Source organism: Chiloscyllium plagiosum, unplaced genomic scaffold (genome assembly GCF_037043375.1).
Source record: "Chiloscyllium plagiosum isolate Xiang-an unplaced genomic scaffold, Cpla_swu_hap1 HiC_scaffold_14, whole genome shotgun sequence".
In the NCBI taxonomy this organism is placed as follows: Eukaryota; Metazoa; Chordata; class Chondrichthyes; order Orectolobiformes; family Hemiscylliidae; genus Chiloscyllium; species Chiloscyllium plagiosum.
Window position 1 is genome coordinate 122621882 of NW_028270152.1, and position 26417 is coordinate 122648298.

General features: G+C 44.6%; 1 long non-coding RNA gene across 1 annotated transcript in view; it reads left to right on the top strand.

Moving 5' to 3' along the window:
- LOC148148202 (uncharacterized) overlaps positions 1 to 11550 on the top strand; it is a 31358-nt gene extending 19808 nt beyond the window's left edge. The window contains exon 5 of the long non-coding RNA XR_015759340.1: positions 11206 to 11550. This is a non-coding gene — a long non-coding RNA (uncharacterized LOC148148202). The remainder of the gene's footprint in view (positions 1 to 11205) is intronic.
- The last annotated feature ends 14867 nt before the right edge of the window (positions 11551 to 26417 follow it).

Here is a 26417-nt window from a genome sequence, read left to right on the forward strand (position 1 = left end):
CATCCAACACCTACCAAAAGAAGTGTTTGCCTTCACTATTCATCTTGCACTGACTATGAGCTTTGTTTTGTGAATTTATTTTATAGGATATTAGTTGAGAATAATTGAGACTGTGATCTCAAAAGCAAGTTTCTACAGTCCACAGAGTCATCACGATCTGAATATCATTGACATTTAACTGTGAAAGGAGAAAGGTTTATCTGTTCTGTCTGTGGGAAAATATCTTCAATATTTTTGTCAAGCCAAAAGCAGAACGATGTTCAGGTCCATGGTTGGATCACCCTTTGGGTGTGTGTTCAATTCTTGGCCCTGTAGCTGTGGAAGGAGGTATTGGCCTGAGAGAGAGCACAGATTTATCCATATTACACCTCGTCTCTTTGCAGGAACTGTCAGATTTAGTCTCAATCATCCACTTTATGATGTTAACCTGTAAACTCCTTACTTCCAATTCCCTGCAAATTTCACATTGAAATTCCTTGTGGACTCAAATTCCAGCACCATTTCAGGTGGAAAGTTCCAGATTCTGACAACTGTCTGTTCATTCGTAAACTGCTGAAGTCCATTTTGACTCTGGGGTTACAAAGGGATGAATTGAAAGATGAGATGCTGGTCCTGAGCTCCCATTGAGATGCATTGGAACAGTACAGGAGGCTGAGGGCAGTGTAGGTGTGAGCAGACAATGAAAATGACAGGGCTGCACTGTGAGGGCTACTTGGATCAATGAGAGTGTTTTGGAGTTGGATGTAAACAGAGTGAGGTGAGACAGGGAGAAGGTGAAGCTGAAACTCCGTTTTACTTCAGACTATTCAGAAATTTACAGTCCCAATGGGAATAGCCAATTTGTCAGTGATACCTGCGGAGTATTTAAGTTTATAAAAGTACAACATATCAGCTGAACTAAAGATTTGTTTTATTATAATGGGCATGTTTGAAGTGAAGGAAGGTTGCTCACTCATTTAAATTCTCTTAATGGGAGTAACTAGATGAATGTAGTGAGATGTTGTTACAAGAGCCCTCAGACCCGTGGTGTGCTCCTCTTGCACAATGTGGGACATAAGGGATGCTTCCAGTGTCCCTTACGGCTATGTGTGCAGGCAGTGTGCCCACCTGTCGCTACTGAGAAACTGTTTTTCAGACCTGGAACTGAGAATGGACTCGCTGTGGAGCAATGCTGAGATTTTTATGGACAGAATGGTTAATGAGTTAGTCACACTGCAGGTGAGAGTTACACAGGCAGAAAGGGAATGTGTGACCATCAGATCAAGTAAAAGGCTCAGGAAGGAAATGCAGGACTCCCCAGCGGTTATTCCCTTCTCATACAGATACTATGCACCACTTGGAATTCTATAAAGGGGGCAACAGGTGGGGTGGCCTCTCAGGGGAAATCAGCAACAGCCAGGTTCATGACACTGCTCCACTTCACAGAACAGGAGGAGGGAGAATGGCAGAGCTGTAGTGACAGGGGACCCAGTAGACAGGCGTGTCTGTGGCCACAGACATGAATCCAAACAGTGGAATTGAACCCAGGTCCCTTTATTGGTAAGTGCACAGACCAATAAAGGTCAGTGTCCCAAATGCAACCTTCAGCACTTGACCACCCTGAGGCTCCATTTTCCAGGGACTGTGCACTTGTTCTGAGCCCTTCAGAGAGATTGAAGGGGACAGGGAAAAAACAGGAGCAAGGTTGTGTTGCAGATCTATAAAATAACTGTCTCTCTCGCCTCTCGGTTTCTCCCCCCGCCTCGGTCGCCCACACCCCTCGTGCCTCCTCCCCACCACAGGGAAAAGACCTTGTGTATTTACTCTATCCATGCCCCTCCTGATTTTATAAACCTCTATAAGGTCACCCATCAGCATCTAATGCTCCAGGGAAAACAGTGTATTCAGCCTCTCCCTGTAGCTCAAATCCTCCAACCCTGGCAACATGCTTGTAATTCTTTTCTGACCCCTTTCACGTTTCACAATATTGTTTTGATAGGAAGGAGACCAGAATTGCATGCAATATTCCAAGATTGACCTAACCAATGTCCTGTAGAGCCGCAATATGACCTCCCAACTCCTATACTCAGTGCTCTGACCGATAAATGAAAGCATACTAAACACCTATTTCACTATCCTATCTACCTGCGATTCTGCTTTCAAGGAGCTATGAACCTGCATTCCAAGGTCTCTTTGTTCAGGAGCACTCCCGAGGACCTTACCATTAAGTGTATACACCCTGCTAATATTTGCTTTTCCAATATGCAGCACCTCACATTTATCTAAATTAAACTCTTTCTGCCAGTCCTCAGCACATTCGACCCTCTGATCAAGATCCTGTTGTAATCTGAGGTAATCCTCTTCACTGTCCACTACACCTGCAATTTTGGTGTCATCTTACTAACAATGCTTCCTATATTCACATCCAAATCATTTATATAAATGATGAAAATTAGTGGATCCAGCACCAATACTTTGTGACACCCCACTGGTCACAGGTCTCCAATCTGAAAAGCAACCTTCCACCACCACCCTCTGTCTTCTACCTTTGAGCCAGTTTTGTATCCAAATGGCTAGTTCTCTCTATCTTCCTTGAGATCTAACCTTGCTAACCAGTCTTCCATGGGGAACCTTGTTGAACACCTTACTGAAATCCATGTAGATCGTTTACACCGCTTTGCCCTCATCAATCCTCTTTGTTACTTCTTCTAAAAAATTGACTCATGTTCATGAGAGGTGATTTCTCACACACAAAGCAGTTATTAATATCCACGACTTAACTGTACATTGGGGTCTGCGTCACACAATTATAGGTGTTAATATTCTGGATAAAGTTCACGTACACCAGCTTTGTGTTAGTGACTGTGTGTTGAGTCTTGTTAATAACACCAATGCCGGTTAGTTCCTTTTGAAAGGCAGTCCCTTCCGTTCTGCTTGTCTCCTCCATCCCCACCGTAGACAGTAAGTGGGAGGAGCTCATGGAGTTTCCATGTGAGTGAAATTGAGAAAATCTTCCCTTCATTCCATTAGCCCACCAGGAAATAGTGGTAGTGTCCTTACCTCTGAACCACGAGGTTTGGGTTCAAAGTTGAGTAACAGCATCTTTGAAGAGGCTGTTTGGAAAACATGCCCAAGCTTCCAGCTGTCCCTGCCTGAGCCTCCAAATACAACCTTCCTGTAGTTTCTCTCCTGTCAGACTCTCCCATTGCTCAGTTTGTCCAGGATCCCCTCCTGCTGCTGCACTGCTCCTGTCCCTCACTGAGCTGTCCATCCCCCCAGTGTCCTCCACATTCATTCATTGTTTACCATCCTATTGTCCCAGTACTCCAGTCCTCCAGCCCCGCCCCCTCCACCCTATTGGGCAGCAACTGCTGTCAATCACCCAGGGTCCTATGTGATCTGGAGCATGCTCTGTAGGAGGGGCAACCAGTGCACGGGCGCAGTGCTGGCCAATTGTTGGCGTATGTGCAGTATGGGACAGTGCCAGGGAGGCTGTGTGTGTGTGGGATTAATCTGTCATTTGGCAGCTCACTCCTTTCCTCCTCTGGGAACAGGACCCAGGGGAATGGTCCCAGCCCTGGTATCGTGACAAGTGGTCGGCGTATCAGTGGGGGGAGCATTTTGCAGAAAGTTATCTGAACTCGTGTGAAGATTCAGTAATGTTATGGAGAGGATCAAGGATGGGCCTGCAATTAAAGTTCTAATTTGGTTCATTTTAGTTCAACCAGATATGATTTGGCCAGTGTGTGCAGGATGGTTCTTATCAGAGGGTCGGTGTGGGGAAAATAAATAAGAGATTCCAGATTGGGAAAAAAAAATCAGTTTGGGTCTGACCAGGAAGGAAACCCTGGGAGGTGGGAGGAGGATTCACCAACACCCAGGAGGCTCTGATTCAGAGTAATAGACTTGATTAGATTAGATTTCCTACAGTGTGGCAACAGGCCCTTCGGCCCAACCAGTCCACACTGAAGAGTAACCCACCCAGACCCATTTCCCATGGCCGATTCACCTGACTTGAGCATCTTTGGATTGTGGGAGGAAACCGCAGCACCCGGAGGAAACCCACGCAGACACGGGGAGAACGTGCAAACTCCACACAGACAGTCACCCAAGGCTGGAATCGAACCTGGGACCCTAGTGTTGTGGGGCAGCAGTGCCATCGTGCCACCCCCTTTTTTTTGTTCTTAGCCTGCAGGCAGGAGCTAGGGAGCTGAATTCAAGGAGAGGAGAGAGAGTGTGAGAACTGGGTGTGGAGGAAAGGAGTGAGGAGATTGGTCTGGTCTTCAGTTAACGAGAGAGAAATTGTGAGACTGAGATTTAAAGCTTTGGGGCAACAAGGAAACTACAATTTAATACTATCATTGTCTTATAAAGATCTTGTTTTCTCTGTACGGTACTGAAATGGCGGATTTGCGGATGAGAAATTCAAATTGAACTTCATGTTCAGTTTTGATGGTTACTTGATCCGTGCCGATCTGAATATCATTGGCCTTTTCATGTTGAAGGAAAGGTGTGTATTCTGTCCGTGGGTGAATATTTCAAATATCACTGTGACTGGAAACATTACTGAGACACAGCCAAGTCCATGTCAGTGTGGTGACTGTGGAGAGAGATTTCGTTTGTTTTTAAAAGTCTGAAAACATGGCACATTTTCCAGGAACAATTAAGCTACAGATTTGTTTTGTATGAGGACAAGGTTTTAATTAACCAAGCAACCAGAAAGAGACAAGGATGCCTGCACCATGGAACAAACCATGAAAACGGGATTGTTGTAAAGGAGTTAATTATCGATCATGGCTTGTAATTCATTGGCGTTGTCACGTCGGTTCCAGCGCCTTTGGGAAATAGTGGAAATGTGATGAATTTAATGTAGGTTCCAGTTATTAAACGGGAAAAAGTGCAGAAGAAATTTACAAGGATTTTTGCCAGGGCTCAGGGGTCTGAGTTATAGGAAGAGGTTGGACAAGCAAGGATTTTTTTTTGGTTAGAGCAGAGGAAACAGGGGGGGAATCTTTTCTCGAAGTCTATAAGACAATGAGAGGCATGGGTAAGGTGAATGCACTCAGTCTTTTGCCCAGTGAATCAAGGACTGGAGGGCATCAGTTTAAGGTTATAGGAGAAAGAATGAAAGGGAACCTGAAGGGCAACTGTTTTACACAGAGGGTGGTATGTATATGGACTGAGCTGCCAGTGGAAGTGGTTGAGGTGGGTACATTAATAACATGTAAAAAATATTTGGACAAATGCATGGATAGCAAAGGGTCAGAAGCAGATGGGCCAAGTGCAGGAAAATGTGGTTCACGTGATGGGCATTTTGGCGGGCATAGGCCAGTTTGGGCCAAAGGGCCAGCCTCTGCTATAGGATTCTCTGACTCCAAGTATATTTGCTATTTCTCCTGCTATCTCTGGTAGCACCCTGGGATGTATTTCATCTGAGCAAGGAGACGTGTCCACCTTTAACTCCATTAGCTTGCCCAGTTCTAACGCTTTCGTGATGATGGTTGTTTCTTGCTCCTCACCTTCCTTTGTCTCTTTATCAATTACTGGCATGTTCTTCATATCCTCCACTGTGAAGACTGCTGTGTGCTCATATTCCTGAACCCTGCTGGATAGGAATAACTAGGTACAGAACTCTGAGAGGTCTTCTTTGAGTCTTTATTGATGAGACATGGCAGGTACCTTGATAGTGTACATGCAAAACACCTCCAGGCAACATCAGGTAACCCCCCGCCTGTCCGATGTGCCACTCCCATTCTTATACCTTTGTGGTTTTGAATGGAGGCTGTCTCTCAATATTATTTCCATAGCAACGGCAGTTAAAAAGTCGAGTTCAGCTCAACACTTTGTGTGAAATCACATACCCCTCCCCCACACCCCTGTGGCTCAGTAAGGTATCTGACAGGCACTTCAGTTTCAGTGGGGCTGTCTGTCAGGATTCTGATGTTGAAGAACTGGTGTTGGACTGGGGTAGGCAAAGTTTAAAAACCACACATCACCAAGTTGTACTTCCAAATAAACCTGTTGGACTATAAGCTTTTGCAGTGTGCTGTGAGTTTGAACTTGATCAGGATTATCTCTATGGTAACAGTTAAGTGCTTCAACAATTACAGAGGCCATATGTTCCCCACATAATAGGTTCCCCTCTAGCAGTGTAAACTGCTATTCTGACCCTGGGGATAGCTACTCAATCCCATCTAGCTTTCTGTGGATCTTTAAAGTTTTTCTAATCTCCTAGATTCTCCTTGGCCTTTGCCAATTTGTATGCTTTCTATTTCAATTTGATAAACTCCCTTATTTCCTTAGCCACCCATGACAGATTTCTTCTTTTCCTACAGTCCTTTGTTTTCACTGATATATACTTTTGCTGAGCAGTTTGAAATTTTTTTTGATATTCCTCCACTGTCTGTCAACTGTCCCACCCTAAAGTCTTTGCTTCCAGTCTATATTAGCCAACTCCTGCCTCATCCTATTGTAGTCTCCTTTGTTTAAGCACAGGATCTTGGGATTGGATTTAATCTTCCCGCTTTCCAACTGTATTCTAAATTCAATCATACTTAACACAAGTCTTTTATCAGATTATGAGGTGAGGCGATGTTACCTGGGTGTTTTGGTTTTCATTGTCAGAGACCTTGGCTTTGTAATAAAGTACAGGATAGATATTCACAACAGAATGGCTGTTGGAGGTTCCTGGTTACAGGTGTTTCAGGAAGATTAGGGAGGGTGGGAAAAAGGGAGGGGGGGGTGGCATTGCTAATTAGAAATGGTATAACGGCTGCAGAAAGGAAGTTTGAGGGGGATCTGCCTCTGGAGGTAGTATGGGCTGAAGTCAGAAATAGGAAAGGTGCAGTCACCTTGTTGGGTGTTTACTATAGGCCCCCCAATAGCAGCAGAGATGTGGAGAAACAGATTGGGAAACAGATTTTGGAAAGGTGCAGAAGCCACAGGGTCGTAGTCATGGGCGACTTCAACTTCCCAAATATTGATTGGAAGCTCTTTAGATCAAGTAGATTGGATGGGGCGGTGTTTGTGCAGTGTGTCCAGGAAGCTTTTCTAACGCAGTATGTAGATTGTCCAACCAGAGGGGAGGCCATATTGGATTTGGTACTCGGTAATGAACCGGGACAAGTGGAGGGCTTGTTAGTGGGTGAACATTTTGGTGATGGTGACCACAATTCTGTGACTTTCACCTTGGTTATGGAGAGAGATAGGTGCGCACAACAAGGTAGATTTTATAATTGGGGGAAGGGAAATTACGATGCTGTAAGGCAGGATTTGAGGAGCATCCGTTGGGAGCATAGGCTGTCAGGGAAGGATGTGGTGGAAATGTGGAACTTTTTCAAAGAGCAGATACGACGTGTCCATGATATGTATGTACCTATCAGGCAGGAAAGAAATGGTCGTGTGAGGGAGCCTTGGTTGACGAGAGAGGTTGAATGTCTGGTAAAGAGGAAGAAGGAGGCTTACATAAGGTTGAGGAAACAGGATTCAGACAGAGCAGTGGAGGGATACAGGATAGCCAGAAGGGACCTGAAGAAAGGGATTAGGAGAGCTAAGAGAGGGCATGAAAAATCGTTGGCGGATAGGATCAAGGATAACCCCAAGGCATTTTATGCGTATGTGAGAAACATGAGAATGACGAGAACGAGGGTAGGTCCGATCAAGGACAGTAGTGGGAGACTGTGTATTGAGTCGGAAGAGATAGGAGAGGTCTTGAACAAGTACTTCTCTTCAGTATTTACGAACGAGAGGGACCGTATTGTAGAAGAGGAGAGTGTGAAATGGACTGGTAAGCTAGAAGAGATACCTGTTAGGAAGGAAGATGTGTTGGACATTTTGAACAACTTGAGGATAGACAAGTCCCCCGGGCCTGACGGGATATATCCTAGGATTATGTGGGAAGCAAGAGAGGAAATTGCAGTACCGTTGGCAATGATCTTCTCGTCTTCACTGGCAACGGGGGTGGTACCAGGGGACTGGAGAGTAGCGAATGTTGTGCCCCTGTTCAAAAAAGGGAATAGGGATAACCCCGGGAATTACAGGCCTGTTAGTCTTACTTCTGTGGTAGGCAAAGTAATGGAAAGGGTACTGAGGGATAGGATTTATGAGTATCTGGAAAGACACTGCTTGATTAGGGACAGCCAGCACGGATTTGTGAAGGGTAGGTCTTGCCTTACAAGTCTTATTGAATTCTTCGAGGAGGTGACCAAGCATGTGGATGAGGGAAGAGCAGTGGATGTAGTGTACATGGATTTTAGTAAGGCATTTGATAAGGTTCCCCATGGTAGGCTTATGCGGAAAGTCAGGAGGCATGGGGTAGAGGGAAATTTGGCCAATTGGATAGAAAACTGGCTAACCGGTCGAAGGCAGAGAGTGGTGGTAGATGGTAAATATTCAGCCTGGAGCCCAGTTACAAGTGGAGTTCCGCAGGGATCAGTTCTGGGTCCTCTGCTGTTTGTTATTTTTATTAATGACTTAGATGAGGGAGTCAAAGGGTGGGTCAGTAAATTTGCAGATGATACGAAGATAGGTGGAGTTGTGGACAGTGAGGAGGGCTGTTGTCGGCTGCAAAGGGACTTAGATATGATGCAGAGCTGGGCTGAGGAGTGGCAGATGGAGTTCAACCCTGCCAAATGTGAGGTTGTCCATTTTGGAAGAACAAATAAGAATGCGGAATACAGGGTTAATGGTAGGGTTCTTAGTCAGGTGGAGGAACAGAGGGATCTTGGGGTCTATGTACATAGATCTTTGAAGGTTGCCACTCAGGTGGATAGAGTTTGTAAGAAGGCCTATGGAGTATTATCGTTCATTAGCAGAGGGATTGAATTCAAGAGTCGTGAAGTGATGTTGCAGCTGTACAGGACTTTGGTTAGGCCACAGTTGGAGTACTGTGTGCAGTTCTGGTCGCCTCACTTTAGGAAAGATGTGGAAGCTTTGGAGAGGGTGCAGAGAAGATTTACCAGGATGTTGCCTGGAATGGAGAGGAAGTCGTACGAGGATAGGTTGAGAGTTCTCGGCCTTTTCTCGTTGGAACGGCGAAGGATGAGGGGTGACTTGATAGAGGTTTATAAGATGATCAGAGGAATAGATAGAGTAGACAGTCAGAAACTTTTTCCCCGGGTACAACAGAGTGTTACAAGGGGACATAAATTTAAGGTGAAGGGTGAAAGGTATAGGGGAGATGTCAGGGGTGGGTTCTTTACCCAGAGAGTGGTGGGGGCATGGAATGCGCTGCCCGTGGGAGTGGTAGAGTCGGAATCATTGGCGACCTTTAAGCGGCATTTGGATAGGTACATGGATGGGTACTTAATCTAGGTTAGAAGTTCGGCACAACATCGTGGGCCGAAGGGCCTGTTCTGTGCTGTATTGTTCTATGTTCTATGTTCTATGTTCTATGTAGAATATTCTGGACAGTGTGAATGTACTACACAGTCTAAAACCATACATCACTGTCTCCCCTCCATTCACATGATTTGGAAATGCCGGTGTTGGACTGGGGTGTACAAAAATTTTAAAATCACACAACGCCAGGTTATAGTCCCTCAGGTTAAATTGGAAGCACACTAGATTTCGGAGTGTCGCTCCTTCATCATGATCCAATTAAACCTGCTGGACTATAACCTGTTGTTGTGATTTTTAACTCACCTCAATTTAAAATTTGAAAATCATTATCTCCCACACGCTTCCTCACTATCTCATCCACCTGACTATCCTGCTTTTTCCGAAAATCTCCTTTGGTGAAGGTAGTGAGTTTTGGATTCAGCTTTCCAGTTATTACCGTAAAAAGATAAGCCCTCAGCCCAGGAGAGGCAATGCAGCCCTTTGAACCAGCTCCACCATTTAATACCATAATGATTGAGCTGACCTCGGTCTCAGCTGGATTTTTCCCACCTGCTCCCTCTCTCGCCCTTCATCTCATTGCAAATTTAACATCTGTATCTCTTCAGTAAATTTGCTTATTGTCCTGGCATCCACTGTATTTTGAATAAGGAATTCCCCAGATTCACAGCACTTTGAGATAGGTACATTCTTCTTCATGAGAATAGAATAGAGTCCCTACAGTGCAGAGACAGGGTATTCGTCCATGGAGTCCACACCAACCCTATAATGAGCATCCCATTCAGACTCACCCATTTCCTGTATTTCCCATGGTTAATGGCTTAACCTGCACAGGCATGGACACTGTGGGAATTTAGCATAGCCAATCCACTTAACCTGCACATCTTTGGACTGAGAGATGAAACTGGAGCACCCAAAGGAAACTTGCACAGACACGGGGAGAACGTGTAAACTCCACACAGTCGCCTAAGGCTGGAATCAAATCCAGGTCCCTGACGCTGTGAGTCAGCAATGCTAACAATTGAGCCACCTCTGCTTAAAACCTGCTCCTCCTATTAACCACTCCACGCCCCAGTTGGCTGAATCTATATTCCTTACATCAAAAAATCAGGTTGTGGAAGCAGATGTCTCAGTAAAACCCAGTGACAGTCCATATGTTCTGTGTGTCTGTATGTGGATCCTACCCACAACCCTCCAGCCTACACTTTATAATCACTTCCCAGAGACAGGGCTCCAGTGGCTTCATGGGGACTACAACTCCCACAAGCCCTGAGGCAGGGACCACGCATGTGTGGGGAAACCCAGAACTGTACATGTACAGAAAATGGGTGGGTTTTGGAGCATGTACTTTGGGTAAGTATACTTTGCGGAAAGTACTTCACACTGTGATTGGCTGGAGGAGGAATGCATCTGCTCATAGTATTGATCAGTTGGGGGGTCAAAGTGTCACTACACGCATGGAGGACCATTCTCTATTCCCAATTCATTGTAATGGTGGGAACCAACTGATGGGGAACGAAGAAGGATCTGACCCATTCTCCCAGACTGTAGGTTCCTCTTCTGTCCAGGATCTGCCACCTCCCTTTCTGTTTCCTTTTGTTTCATTCTGCTGTTACATTACTGACTTGCAGCAACTGAAGGGAAAGGAAGTGAACCCAGAAAGGGTGCAGAGTCTAACCAGGGACGGGAAGTGGTGGCATGGATCTTTTTATCAGTAATGCTATGAGAATGTGGAGGGTGTACATTAGGGGGTAGCAGAGTCAGAATGGTGGGAGAGAGTAAGTGGGCTGGAGGGTTACAGCTTTGAGGGAAGAAAGGGGAAAAGGATATTCCAGAGAAACTAGAATTGTCTGTTCTGAATTTCTAATCTGTAAATATTCCTTTATACAGGGTGCTAGATGGTGAAGATTTGCAACTGAAATCTCAGAATCATGTGCAGATCATGATTAAGTTAACCAGCATTTGAAGAACCAAAGATAGAGAATCTCTCGGCCAAAATCCTGCAACACTCTCCCTCCCAGCATTGTCGGTCTATCTGCACCAAATGGACTGTGAATGGTTCAAGACAGCAGCTCACTACCATCTTCTCAAGGGTAACGAGAGATGGGGTATAAATGCTGGCTGAGCCAGTGATGCCCATATCCTGGAAACGGTTTCTGTCTCGAGTTGCTAAAACCCAGTTGATGTTACTGCAGGATGATGAGGGAGGCTGAGTACATCCTCCAGGAGGCAGCACCATCACATTACCCCTGCCTACACACAAACAGTAACACAGCAACATCACTGGTACAAAAGTCAGGAAAGTTAAAGGAGGACTTCGATATAGTTCTTCGAGGTAAAGTCATGAAAGGGGATTGGAACACAGCAGGAACAGGAGACTGAGCTGGATGGTCAGCTGTTTCCCATTGAATGGTGGAGCAGGATTGAAAGGCTGAATGGTCTCCTCCTGCTGCTATCTTCCAGGAGATTGAACTTCCACATCTTTTTTCAGTGAGGGATGGTTTGATGGATTTTATTTAACATTTATCTTTAACACAAGGTTTGTAAATTTTGGTTTTAAAATGTTGTAAAGGTTGTTTGCACAGCAAATAAAATTAAAGAAAATAAATTAAACTGTCTGAATATAAGTTTTAAAACTTTCAACCTCCTGTAAAACAAAATCCTGTCTATTCCCGGACCCCATCACTTTCCAGCTACTCAAACTCCAGGAAAATATTCCCTCCCTGTCTGAACCTTTGGTTTGATTTAACTGCTTTTCAGTTCTCGTTCTGTGAGCTGTGAAGCATTCTTTTTCCCATTTCTCCGACCCAGAAATGTTATCACAGTAACTTTCCCACCATCAAAATCATCATTACGCCATTTTGCTTTTGGTTAACATATAATCACCAGCAGAGAAAAATGAGGACCACAGATGCTGGAAGCCAGAGCCTAGATTAGAGTAGTGCAGGAAAAGGGCTTTACCAAAACGTTGCTTTTCCTTCTCCTTGGATTCTGCCTAACTTGCTGTTCTTTTCCAGCACCACTCTAATCTAGACATATCATCACCAGCAGTAACCAATCATTTGTGTAACCAATTGAATATTTCCAAACAAAGCCCATTACTGGCCAAGCAAACCATTATAAGTGACAAAGTGAGAAGGGACTAAATCAAAGTAGAGTTGTATGGAGGGGGCAGCGGTGGAGATAAAGCACTGTATCCCCTGCGGTGCCCACCTCTATCTCAAAGCATCGAGAGCATTGATACGCAGCACATGCTCCTTCTCCAAGGACACTTTGCTGTGTAGCCTTTATCCTCAATCATGGAATAGACTCCCGACAGTGTGGAAGCAGAGCATTGGCCCATCAAATCCCACCGACCATCCGAAGAGCATCCCAGACAGAGCACTCCATCCCTGCAACAGTGCATTTCCCATGGCTGATCCACCTAGTCTGCACATTCCTGGACACTGTGGACAACTTAGCACGACTGGCCCACCTGACCCGCATATCTTTGGATTGTGGGAGGAAGCACCTGGAGGGGACCCACACTATCATGGGGAGAATGTGGGAACTCGACATTGACCAAGGCTGGACTCCAACCTTGTACGTGGTGCTGTGAAGCAGCAGTGCTATGATCATAATTTAAATCAAAACAGATTATCATTGCTTATTGTCACATTGCTGTTTGTGGAGACTAACTGCACAGAGAGACACCCTGAGGTTCAGAAAGTGGCAATATAAATTCAGTCAACTCCAGCCCAGTTCATGTGATGAACAACCACAACATCAAAACTCCAACAGTGTCGTCATATACAAGGTCCTGTGCTGATTCTAATGGACAGTAACTCCAGAATCAGAGTCCTGCAGTGATGTCTGAACTCTACCCCACACGGAGCAGGTGGGTGACCACTTCCCTGTGAGCACTCACTGGGCTCTCAGTCGTGTTGAAGACTCAGCAAATCCTTTGTCACACAGATAGGGAAACAGCTTCTACCCAGTGTGAACCCGCTTGGGTCTCAGGGGACAGGATGAATAACTGAATCCTCTCTCACATACTGACCATATGATTGGCCTCTCCCCCTGTGTGGGCTTGCTGGGGTCTCAGGGGGTAGGATGAATCACTGAATCCCCCCTCACACACTGACCATCTGAATGGTCTCTCCCCTGTGTGGGCTCACTGGGGTCTCAGCAGGTGGTGCATTTGTGTGTATCTCTTCTCCCACACTGGGAACAAGTGAATGACCTTTCCCCAGAGTGAGCTCGCTGGTGTTTCAGCAGGTCACTGCGTGAATCCTTTCCCACACACTGAGCAGATGAATGGCCTCTCCCCGATGGGAATGCACTGATGTCTCCGCAGATGGGAGATTTGAATGAATCCTTTCACACACATGGAGCAGGTGAAGGATCTAAATCCACTGTGCTATCTCTGGTGTCTCAGCAGATTGTAAGATCGAGTAAACCCTTTCCCATACGTGAGGCAGGTGAGCGGCCTCTCCGCAGTGTGACTGTCAGTGAGTGTCCACTGGGAAGGGTAGGTAAATTCCTTCCCACAATCCCCACTTTTGCGTACCCTCGCCCTGGTCCCATCATAATGGTGTCTTCCCAGATCACATGACTGGTTAAATATTCGACCACAAGCAAAACATGGGAATGATTTGTCTGGGCTGAGAATGCTGCGTTCTCCTTCCATATTACCGATAAGGATCTGGACCTGTGCAATTGGATGACTCTGCAGTTGATGTGATGTTAAAGCTGAGTTTCCCATCTGGGAACTCTCTCTCTCTGTAAAACAATTTTTCCCTATCATTATTACAACTCCCAAAACCTGCTTTCCCATCAGTCCTCCTGAACTTCTAAATTTGGACTAATGCAATGACCTCAGTAATGTGCCTTTCTCTCACTTGTTTCTGAAAGTAAATTAGGAACATTTTGAATAACTTTGCACACTTTACCAGAAGAACCCATACCTCTTCTTTCATTTACAAGTTTTAACCCGTGGGAAATTTGTTAGCTTCTCCAATGACCGTTATAATGTTCTGACCACTTCTACAGAGCTAATGTAAGTCAATTCTAACAATTATCAATAGATTGTATCTAACCAGGATGCCCCCACAACAGGAAGTGCTCTGACACTCAATGCCCATAAGTTGTGTTTTTTTTTCTTAAAGCCCCTCATGCTTCTGGCAATCTGGCAATACAATTGAAGATATTTTATACAGTAGCCTTAGAGTCTCAATTGCCAGTTCCAGTCCATGAAGCAGCCAGTTACACACACCAGTGACTTGAATTCTGACGACAGTGTTGCCCTGGCAGGAGAGATTGAAGAGCATGAAACTGTCTTCTCTGGAGTATCTAAAATGAAACACTTGAAATGAACAAAATTCTTCAAAAGCTCGATAGGACAGATACAGGAAGGATGTGCTCCCTGGCTGGTATATCTGGAATGAAGTCAGCACTAACTGTGGTATCTTTACCCAGCATCCCCTTTAGCTGCATCAATGTTTAAGATGTATTTGCTGCTCTAATTCCACTCTCTTGATCACTCCCATTTGTAATGGCTGTACTGTTGGGGCCATGCAAATTTATAACATTTGATTCAATCCATCCCAAAGTCTTTCTGTATAGGTGTCTCACTTTTGTTCACAGAGACTCTCAATCAATCTGACCTCTTCACAATCCCTGCTCTGATATTTCCTTAGAGGGCTCAGAATGAAATGTTCACAGAAGGACAAAAAGAGGCTGATTGGCTCATCAGCTCTCCAAAGGATCGCCTCACCAAATGCCATTCTTTACCTTTACCCCAAAAACATTCCCATTCATCCCCTTCCAATGACTGTTCAATTCTATCCTCTTCATTGTACCTGGCTCCACCACACTCTTTGGCAGTGCATTCCTGACCATAAACCTTCTCTGCATGAAAACATTTTGTCTCATGTCACATATACTTCTTTTATCAATCCCTTTACATCGGTGCCTCCTCATTATTGATTCTTTTCTGAATGTGAACAGTTTGTCCTGATCTACTCTCACGAGACCCCTCTTGAAGGTATCTTTACCCAGTATCATCTGGGATGGTGAATATCTCTCCCGGTCACAGGAGACCAGTGCGAGACCATTCAGGAGCTCTCACTTTGGGACTGGGTTCAGTACACCATCCAGCCTCACTGTACTCCAGTGAATACACACTGGGGAGAGGCCATTCACCTGCTCTGAGTGTGGGAAGCAGTTCACTCAGATATCCAGCTTGATGAAACACGAGCGAGTTCACAAGTAACCACAGTGATTGGATTTGTTTTGTTTGTTCATGGGATCACGGCATCACTTGCTGGGGCAGCATTTGTCATCCATTCTGACTGGACAGGAGATGGTTCAGAGTCAACCACATTATTCAGGGTCTGGATTCACATGTCCGTTGGACCAGGTCAGAATAAACAGTTTCCCAGACCCAATGACATGAAGAGTTGTTTTCTGGTCTATTATCCTATTTCAGAAATGATAAGGAATAATTTTTGCAGTTGAATTAAAAGTGAAAGACCAAAATGGGTTTTAGTCTGATTGAGCACGTCCTTCTATTTTCTCAGTTGTTATTGACAGTCTCATTCCCCTCGCACCAGAACCTGTTCCAGTGTTACAGAAAAGGCAGAATGGTCAGTTGCAGCTGGTCACCTGACCAGTCACTGGACCCAAAGGTTCACTCTCCACAGATGTTGCCAGATCTGCTGACTTTTTCCAGCAATGTCTGTTTTTGTTCCTGATTTCCCAGCATTTGCAGATCGTTAGTTTTTCAATATTGATTTTGTCTGTTGCAGAGGAGTTTATTAATGAGTTTGGAGGGTTTTGAAAATTGCAAGTTAGGCCACAAATCAACCATGATCATCCTGAATGGCAGAGCAGGGTTGAGGGGCTGAATGGCCTCCTCCTGTTCCAATGAAAGTTGTCCATCTGTAGCTTTGGTAACATTCCCCCTCACTGTTCATTTCACATCCATGTCTAACACACTGTTACTGACTGAACAAATCTCCTGTGTTTGAACTAAACCTGCTAATGTTCAGTGGCTTCCTCTCCTGCCACACGGGTTTAACTCTCATCATGGAATGTTGTCTCGTATTACTGTGGGAATGCCCACAAAGGACTCAGCCTGGAGTCTGTATCCCTGAGATCCACAAACCCCATTTATTTTCTTCTTCCTATTTCATTCTGGCGATTGAATTCTCAGTTTCAATCCAATCTCCTGTCATGCTCTTCAACATGTCCATGTGGGTGGACTAGAGGCAGCTGGGATTTAATGAAGGGAAGTGGGGATTAGGCAGAAGAATGAGGAGACCTGATAGCAAAGGCAGTTCTCATTGAAATGGCAGAGTTTCTCCGTGACCCAGTGAGTGGTGAGGCACCTGAGACTGTGGGGGAGGCAGATTTGGGATCAGGGATTTGGGAAAGCACTCAGACACTGACTGACCTGTCCATCTGATTGTTAACTCACACAAAAAGACACAAAGAAAGAGGCACGTTTAGATAGCACTTTTGATGACCTGGGGCAATGAAACATGCTTCAAACCCAATGATTTCAGCCTCAAATCTCTGAAAATATAGACACAAAGCTTCCTACTTGTACCAGGTTGTCTCTCCGGCGTCCTTTTTTCTTGAGAAAAGAGTTTTAAGCTGTGTAGACATTCCTGGTGATGTAACCTCTGTGTCCTTGTAAGATGTATGACTGAATCTTTATTTTCCTGTTCCCTGTGAGCGACATCAGCAGCAGAAACAGGTCCTGACCTGTGCGGGTTTCTGTTGGAGTATTTATACTTACAAATTTATTCTCACCCTCACGTACAGTGTGAAATTGCTGTAAAACAGAAGGAAAGGAGTGAGAGAGCACCCACAGAAACACAAAGGCAGCATGTGTACCTGAGCTGAATGAACCTGGCATGAGGAAAACGTGTCGACAATCACCACTAGTTAGAATTACAGGATCTCTGAGGTGCACAAAGAGACTATTCGGTCCATCGAGTCTGCAATGACCCTACCTCCATAACCCCACATTTACCATGGTTAGCCCAACCCACCTAACCTACACACTACAGGCCATGTTAGTAAACCTGCACATCTGTGGGAGAGTCATAGATTATGTCTAAGTGCTCAGAATTGTGGATGAAGGCTCACAAATACTTGACTCTGACACAAATGCTCTTTTTTTTTTCAAAATAAAATCTGGGGGAAACTGCAACCGGAAAGATTTCTGATTATCTCAGGAGGAAGAGAATTCAAAACTCGTGCCATTGACCCAGGGGGCGCAGTGATAGTTACAGATGTCTGGGAACCATCAGAATTGTAACGGGGTGTGAGCAAGGTGGGGGTGAGACAAGGACAAAAATACATTCTGTCACACGGGGGAAGGCAGGAGAAATTAAACAGCAGAAATGGTAGTGCCTCAAGGCCACAGGGAATGGAGTTAGGGCTGGGAAAGAAACAAGGAAACAAGGTGAGCAGCTGCCAAAGAAATACTTTGAAAAAACAGATTATAACAACATAGAGGACAGAGTTCACAGTCTGAAATTGTTGCTGTCATTGGTGAGTACAGAACGCTGTAAAGTCTGGATCGTTCTATTACAGCCAACACATACAGGATGGACAAAGTGGCCTCGATCTGTCCTGTAACTAACTGACAAATTTATTCTGACTTTTGGAATTCAGGTCGGCTGATATTCATAAATTCTCAAATTGGACTTGAGTTTAATATTCTGGAGAAATGTCAAATAAATCACAATGATCCCATTCTGCAGACTTTAGTCCATAGCCCTGCATGTTCTCGCGTTTCAGTTACATCCTTGTCCTTTTAATCTAATGTGATGCTGGCTACTGCCTCTACCACCCCATCAGTGAGTTCCTGCTCCCCATCATCCACTCCCCTTCTTTCTGAGAATTAGTTTCAATCTAAAACCTCCAGTGTCTGCCCTCTCTGTTATGAATAGCTCCTTCCTATTCACTCGATCCGGATTCCTCAGCATCTTATCACTTCAATTAAATCTCAGCTCATCCTCCTCGGAAAGCATCCCCAACTTATCCAACCTTTCCTCAGAGCAGACATTCTCCAATCATGGAAACATTCTGATCAATCTCCTCTGTACCCTCTCTGGTGAGAACACATCAACGTGGGGACTAGGAGTGAGTGCGGTACTTTAACCATGGATTAACTGGTGTTCCTGACATTTCCCATGTCACCTCCGTGTTCTTGTGTTTGTCGCTGATACAAGAAGTGTCCTGGTTTTCCCACATGGAACTGGATGTGCACTCCATGGGGCTGGGATTCCATACCATGTGTTCATTTGTTAACTAATCCTAAATTAACTCCAGATTAAAACAAAATTATCAGATACCCAACAATCAACTTGTTCCATTATTCTCAAGTCACCTTACTTTTTAAAATTATTACTATCTAAACACAGCAGGCTTTAATTTGCTGAACAAGTATTCAGATGTATTCTCTGTTCGAATCACTTGAAGATTATTACCTTCAGCTACATTTGGTGAATTGAACACTGATTGTAAATATATGAATATAAAATAGATTTGAGTTTGATGATAATTAATCTAGTCTGACATTCGTGTTGATTAATATCAATATAAATAGCAATGGGGTTGATTCATACCTGCCCTCTGGGCAATTAGGCATGGGCAGTAAATGCTGCCGGATCAGCGACACCCTTATCCTGTGAATGAATAAAGGAAAATAAAAGTCTCTACCCAGTGTGAATCTGTACATGTTCAACGATGTTGTGAACATTTCCAAAACTAAGTTCTCTATATGCAAAAAACTTTATGAACTGCCAATACCATTGTTCATTACTTGGTGTGAATAAGAGAAACAAAAATCCTTCAACTTGTGGTTATGAGTAAATTCACTGGTGTCTCAGCAGGATGGATGCCTGAGTGAATCCCTTACTCTGCCCCCCCCCCGCCCCACACACACACACACAATAGACAATAGACAATAGGTGCAGGAGTAGGCCATTCAGCCCTTCGAGCCTGCATCGCCATTCAATATAATAATAGCTGATCATTCCTAATCAGTATCCTGTTCCTGCCTTATCTCCATAACCCTTGATTCCACTATCTTTGAGAGCTCTATCCAATTCTTTCTTAAATGAATCCAGAGAGTGGGCCTCCACTGCCCTCTGGGGCAGAGCATTCCACACAGCTACCATTCTCTGGGTGAAGATGTTTCTCCTGAGCTCTGTCCTAAATGGTCTACCCCATATTTTTAAGCTGTGTCCTCTGGTTCAGCACTCACCCATCAGTGGAAATATGTTTCCTACTGCCAGAGTGTCCAATCCTTTCATAATCAAATACGTCTCAATCAGATCCCCTCTCAGTCTTCGAAGCTGAAGGGTATACAAGACCAGTCGCTTCAGTCTTTCAGTGTAAATTAATCCCGCCATTCCAGGAATTGACCTTGTGAATCTACGCTGCACTCCCTCAAATTTGGAGACCAGAACTGCACACAGTACTCCAGGTGTGGTCTCACCAGGACCCTGTACAGCTGCAGAAGCACCTCTTTGCTTCTATACTCAATTCTTCTTGTTAAGAAGGCCAGCATGCTATTAGCCTTCTTCACTACCTGCTGTACCTGCGTGCTTGCCTTCATTGACTGGTGTACAAGAACACCCAGATCTCTCTGTACTGCCCCTTTACATAAATTGATTCCATTGAGGTAGTAGTCTGCCTTCCTGTTCTTGCCACCAAAGTGGATAACCATACATTTATCCACATTAATCAGCATCTGCCATGCATCTGCCCACTCACTTATCTTGTCCAGGTCACCCTGTAATCTCCTAACATCCTCATCACATTTCACCCTGCCACCCAACCTTGTATCATCAGCAAATTTGCTAATGTTATTGCTGATATCATCTTCTATATCATTAACATATATTGTAAAAAGCTGCGGTCCCAGCACGGATCCCTGCGGTACCCCACTGTTCACTGCCTGCCATTCCGAAATGGAGCCGTTTATCACTACCCTTTGTTTCCTATCAGCCAACCAATTTTCAATCCAATCTAGTACTTTGCCCCCAATACCATGCGCCCTAATTTTACTCACTAACCTCCTGTGTGGGACTTTATCAAAAGCTTTCTGAAAGTCCAGGTACACTACATCTACTGGATCTCCCTCGTCCAACACACACACAGAGAGCAGGTGAACAGCTTCTCCCCAGACTGTCTGGTTTGGCTCGTTTCCAGGTGGGAATGGGTAAAGAATTCCCTTCTGGCATTCACCACATTTCCAGAGTCTGTCCCTAGTGTGGCTGCACTTGTGTTTTCATTTCAGATAAATGCTGGCAGACTGTTATACACACCGTTAGCACCACTCCACCCACCGCTCCCCCTCCCTCCTCCCAGAACCCAGTATAAAGCAGTAAACATCATCTCCTGCTGTGGAGGGACAGCCTGTGTTGGTTTGAGTAGGAACACTGAGCAGATTTACCTCAATGACAATTTAATCGGTGACCAGATCAAGTTAAGTAGGTCCAAATAAAATGCATTATAGCACAGAAAGAGGCCCATTAAATCCAAGCTGGCTCTCTGTAGCAGAATCCAACATTCTCATTCCACATCCGTACCCCAAAATCTGAGATTTTATTTCCCTCAGACCTGATATAATTGTTTTTATCAATCATTCATCTTCTCTGCTTGCACCACCGTAATAGGCAGCATGTTCTGCATATTTCCAGCCAATACAGCAGAGACACTTACTCATCTCCCACTTTCTCAAAACCTCACATCTGGTCTTAATTCTTGAGCCATCACCTAGCAAATACAGATATTTTTGTCTGCTATATCTAGGTGTTATAATCTTATACAGCTTTATCAAAAATATATTCAACTTGTTTACTTCAAAGAAAATCGCAATTTCTTCAAATCAATTCAGTGATTGCATTTTCTTCATCAGTGAACTACTCCAGTAAGTCTGTATGCCACACCCTGAAGATCACTCATATCCTTCCTTGTTGATGCCTATTCTGTTCCACAAATCCAGACGAGACAAGTTTTCTGCACAACAGCAGTAGCTTTATTATTGGACAGCCGGCGAGAGTTTCAAAGTGTCTCTAAAGTAGCCGAGTGTCTTCTTGCAGAGACTCTTCTTCACGAATCTCTGCCTTACCCACAGAGACAGTATATTTAATAGGAATTAGACAAAGGCATATCAGCCACATGGGCGATTGTCATTATATAGTTTAAAGTAGGTAATTATGACCTTACAAAGCTTGATGAATGGCGATGTCCTGTGATAACGTGTGATGGATTACAAAAACTGATTATCGTATTGTTCATGTTTATGTGTTAATGGGAAGAGATTAAGGCAGAAGGGTTCTTCCTTCAGTAAATGGGGGATTCACTTACATATGCTAATATGGAGGGGAGGTAAGACAATGGGAGCGGGAGGCAGTTTAACAGGGTTGTGCCCAGGGCTCTCAGTCTTGTCTGGAAAAGGCAAATTCCTCTGTCTGGGATTACGGGGAATCCACATTTTGTCCTGCAATACGTTCTATTTCGAAGGTACAGTCCGCCTCCCCCTACTGAGGTGTTCTGTCTGTGTTGTAAGAGTACAGGCCTTGTACTCTTACAATACAGCAGTAAGACCTTTGGCAGGAGAATGTTTAACCCTTGAGTCGCCAATGCATCCTGAAAGAAAGCAAAGTATGGAACAGGTCCCTCTGTGGTATTTTAACTTTCTCACCCTGACCAGGAATCTGGTGACCAGAATTGGATGCAATGATTGACTGTGACCTAACTAGAGCTTTGTCAATGGTCAGCATCTATTCCATGAGTTTGTTATCATTCGCTCTATTAATGAAGCCCAGTATCCTTTACGTTTACTCAAAACACTTTATGTTCTCTCTCCTTTAATGATTTGTACACATTGTTCCCCATTCCTGCTGTCCTACTCCCTGTGTCTGTGCCATTCAAACATATATTCCCTTTCTACATTGCTTCTCTCAAAATTGTCAACTTACTGTGTGTTCTAAAGAAGAGACATATTCCACTCAAAATATTATCTCTCCCTCCACACATTCTCCCCCCTGGAAAACAGAACAGGACAGCACCGGAATAATTGGCCCACCATGTCTGTGTGGATCATGATGCCATTCCAAACTAATTCCATCTGCCTGTACATGATCCATATCCCTGCCAACCCATGCCCGCTTATGTGTCAGCCCAAATGCCTCTTAAACATTGTGATTGTTTCTGCTTTTACCATCTCTCAGGCAAGTACATTCTAGTCACTGACCACCTTCTGCATAAGAAACTTGCCTGACACAACTCTCTTTAAACTTGTTCAGATGTTGTTGGAAATGTTCAGCAGGTCATGCAGCATCTGTGAAGAAAAATCACTTAATAATTAGGGGCTGCTCACCCTTCCTCAGATACGTTATCGCTGATTTCTCTTCACAGATGCTGCTAGACCTGCTGAAGCTTTCCCGAAAATGTTTTTGTTTCTGGTTTACGGCATCTGCAGTTGTTTTGGTTTTCATTTCCTTTAAACGTGACCCCTCTCCCCTTAAATCTATGGCCTCTAGAATTTGTCGTTTCCACCTTGGCAAAAGATTCAGATTATTCACTCTGTCTGTGCCTCTTGGGTCACCCCGCAGCCACTGACTTTCTAGTGACAGCAATCCAAGTCTTTCCACCCTCTCCCAATCCAGACAACATCCTGGTAAACCTGTTTTCAACCTCTCCAAAGCCTCCTCATCCTCCTTATGCGGTGCTCAAAACGGCCCACAATACCCCAAAGGTGGCCTAATGACAGTTTTATGTTCAGTCCCCTGACAGAAGAAGGCAACCACCTCCTTCACCACATTCAGGGAGCTGTGAACTTGCCCCTGAAGATCCCTCTGTATATCAATACTGCTCAGGACCTTTCCGTTTAGTGTATACATTCCTCATGTAATGTGCCTCCCAAAATGCATCACCACACATTTGTCCAAATCAGATCTATCTGTAATTTCTCCGTATAACCTTCTAACTGATCTTTCTTGCTGTGTCCTTTGACAACATTCTTCACTGTTCACAGCTTCATCAATTGTACCATCTACAAACTTTCTAATTAAGTTGCTTACATTTTCATGCTAATCACTGATATATGTTGCAAACAACAGATGTCCCAGCTCTGACCCTTGTGGAACAGCACTGGCCACAGACCTCCAGCCAGCAACATGCCTCTGCACAACTGTTGCTGGGAGAAGTATCAAAGAGGAGCCCGAGTTTAGCAGCACACGTGACCTTTATTCAGCGCTCTTTACTTAAGCATGATGGGAGAGTTCCCTCTCGAGAACTCTGTGGCTCCCCCAGCCAAGTACAGCTGGGTTTCCTTCATGCGTTCCGGTAACATTTTCCCCCGACCCGATCTCCTGGGTATGGAATGTCAGCTCGGATATTTCTGTGCTCCCTTTCCCAGTTTCTGGATCTATGTCCCTCTGCAACTTCCCCTCTCAGCTCATGTAGTTGCTTTGCCAGTTCTTTCAAGAATTGTTTAATCCTATCCTTGCCATTGCACATCTCGGGCACTCCCAATACCACACCCTGTGGTATCTGCATAGTCCGTCCGGTCACTAATTCAAAGGGGGACTGCCCCGTTCCCTTTGCTGGGGTTGATGTCAATTTAATTAGGATGGTGGGGAGTATTCTAACCCCTCCCTGCCTGTCTCTGGGAGGGCCTTCGTCAGACTAGCTTTCAGTGTCTGCTTCATTCCTTCTGCTGTCCCTGAGCTCTGGGGGTGGTATGGGAAATGGGATTTCTGCTCAGTACCAAACAGGCCACAGAGCTGTTTAACTATGTTCCCTGTAACATGTGTCCCTTGGTCAGAATCTGCAGGGAATGCTTCCACCCACTGAGTAAACCTATTTATTAAGACCCAGCAGGATCTCCTTCCCTGGAATTGGGTTGAGGGTGGGTGTAAAATCCATCTGTAATTGTTCCCATGGGCCCCTGCGTCCCTGCTGCTGCCTCCATTTTACCCTAATTGTTTTCCCTGGCTCATATAGTGTGTACAAGACTACACCCCTTCAACAAAAAAGCTGCTATATCTCTCCGTGTTCCAGGCCTCTCCCTGTAGTGGAGCATCTGAGATTGCATTGTATCCTGCCCAATACGGGCTGACCCATGATATGTTTTTAATAATGTTTGTCTTTTACAGTGTGATGGCACTGCTGGATCATCCAGACTCTGTCGTGTCCTATTACTGCCCCACCCTTTTCCCATTCCTCTTTCTCCTGTTGTGGGACTGTTTCTGGGAATATCTTTAAACCGTCCTCTCTCACTTCTGCAGCTACTGCCACTGCCATCTCCTCAAATGTCTGCACTGTTTCAGTTAGTATTTCGCCCGCCTTAGCCACATACTCACTGCCCCGCTGGTGTGAGGATTCTACTTTCCTGTGAGCTCTAATCTTCATTATTGCTGCTTCACTGGGAAAGTTAGCTGCTTCCACTAACTCTCTGACCGGTTTTTCATGCTCTATGTGGCCCCCAGACAAGGTGATGTACCTCACCGAGCCCGACCAACACATGGTCATGAACTATACCAAAGGCATGCTGACTGTCTGTGTATATGCTGACTCCCTGACCCCTGGCTAATGTCAGTGTTTCTGTCAGGGCATATGGTGGTTCTGCCAATTCTGGATAACTCTCCACAAAAGGCCTCCAATAATTAAACAATCTAAAGTTTGCCTTACCCCTTCGCGATGTGCAGGTGAATAGTTTTTAAATCATGATCTTTTGTTCCACTGGGATTATCCCCTCTGCCTTCCTGATTTGATCTCCCTGATATGATGTCCCAAGTACACCTCTACCTACCTTCCCAGTTGCACTCTTAATTTTAATTTTAATTTTAAGCCCGGCCTGCCCTAACTGACACAACACTATGTTTAATATTTGGATATGTTCTTTCTCACCAACTGAGGTAATGAGGTGTTGGTAAGATTAAATAGACTAACTCCATCAGCCATACATCGGTGGGATATAATGGAATATTATAGGATCCCTGAGGTAACTGGATCCAGGTGTACTGTTTTCCTTAGACAGTAAACACCAGCTTATTCTGCCATTATGGACCAGAACGCATTCACAATATCAAGGGCTGAGACTATATCCTGTTGCGATTTCAATCCATTAAATACATTGGTGTGGTTAGCAACTGTAGGATACTTTTTAATGGCGGATTTACTGAGGGAGATATAATCAATAGTGAGATGGGATGAGCCGTCTGGATTCAGTGAATTAGTCTGGGATACTGTCGGTCTGACTATTTCCTGCTTCTCTCAATCTGTTACTGTCACAATTATTGCCTCCTCTGCCCCAGCTTTAATGGGATCCGGTTTGTGTGGAGGGTGAGAGCGCCCTCGATCTTTACAGGATCTACAGATAATAACCCAAATTCCTGTTTGAGTTACCTGCCCTGCTGTTTGGGTCCTAGCTATAACTCCCCAGATTCCCTGACTGTTCCAGTCTCCCTGGAAGGTAACTATGGAGATGTCGCTTCTCCTTTGCTTCCTGTCCCGGGCCTGGCCAGGTTGTTCCCATGTTACAGTTCGCGTCTCTACATCAATAGTTGCTCCTAACTGTTCTAAACTGGCAACTCCCAGATGGTGCCTTCCTCAGTTTCACACACCCATATCTGAATATATTTTGCCATATCCATGATCTTCGTCGGGAGAAGTTTATTTCATCCAGCTTCCTCGTTTCCCTCTCCAACGGCTTTCATTTTAGTGATTGAGGGGTGAGGGGCAACTTCATATTGGTAACTGATATAAATGCTCCTGTAGTAATATTATGTTCTGCTGGTTCCCAAACACAGCATCAATGAATATTCATGGGCTATGCATGTGCCTACGTGAACACAGGCCACACACAATGTGAAATGAAATGAAATGAAATACAATCAATACAAGAACGCAAAAAACTGTGGATACTGGAAATCAGAAACAAACATAGCTGATAACAAATTTAAGAATGATGAAAAAACCCTTATTGCAATGTAATTGTGCAATATGATGGAAAGAACTGAAATATTGATGTGAAAACTAGTTAGCCATCTCTTAATTGATAAGACTGATTAATAATCCTTTAATTA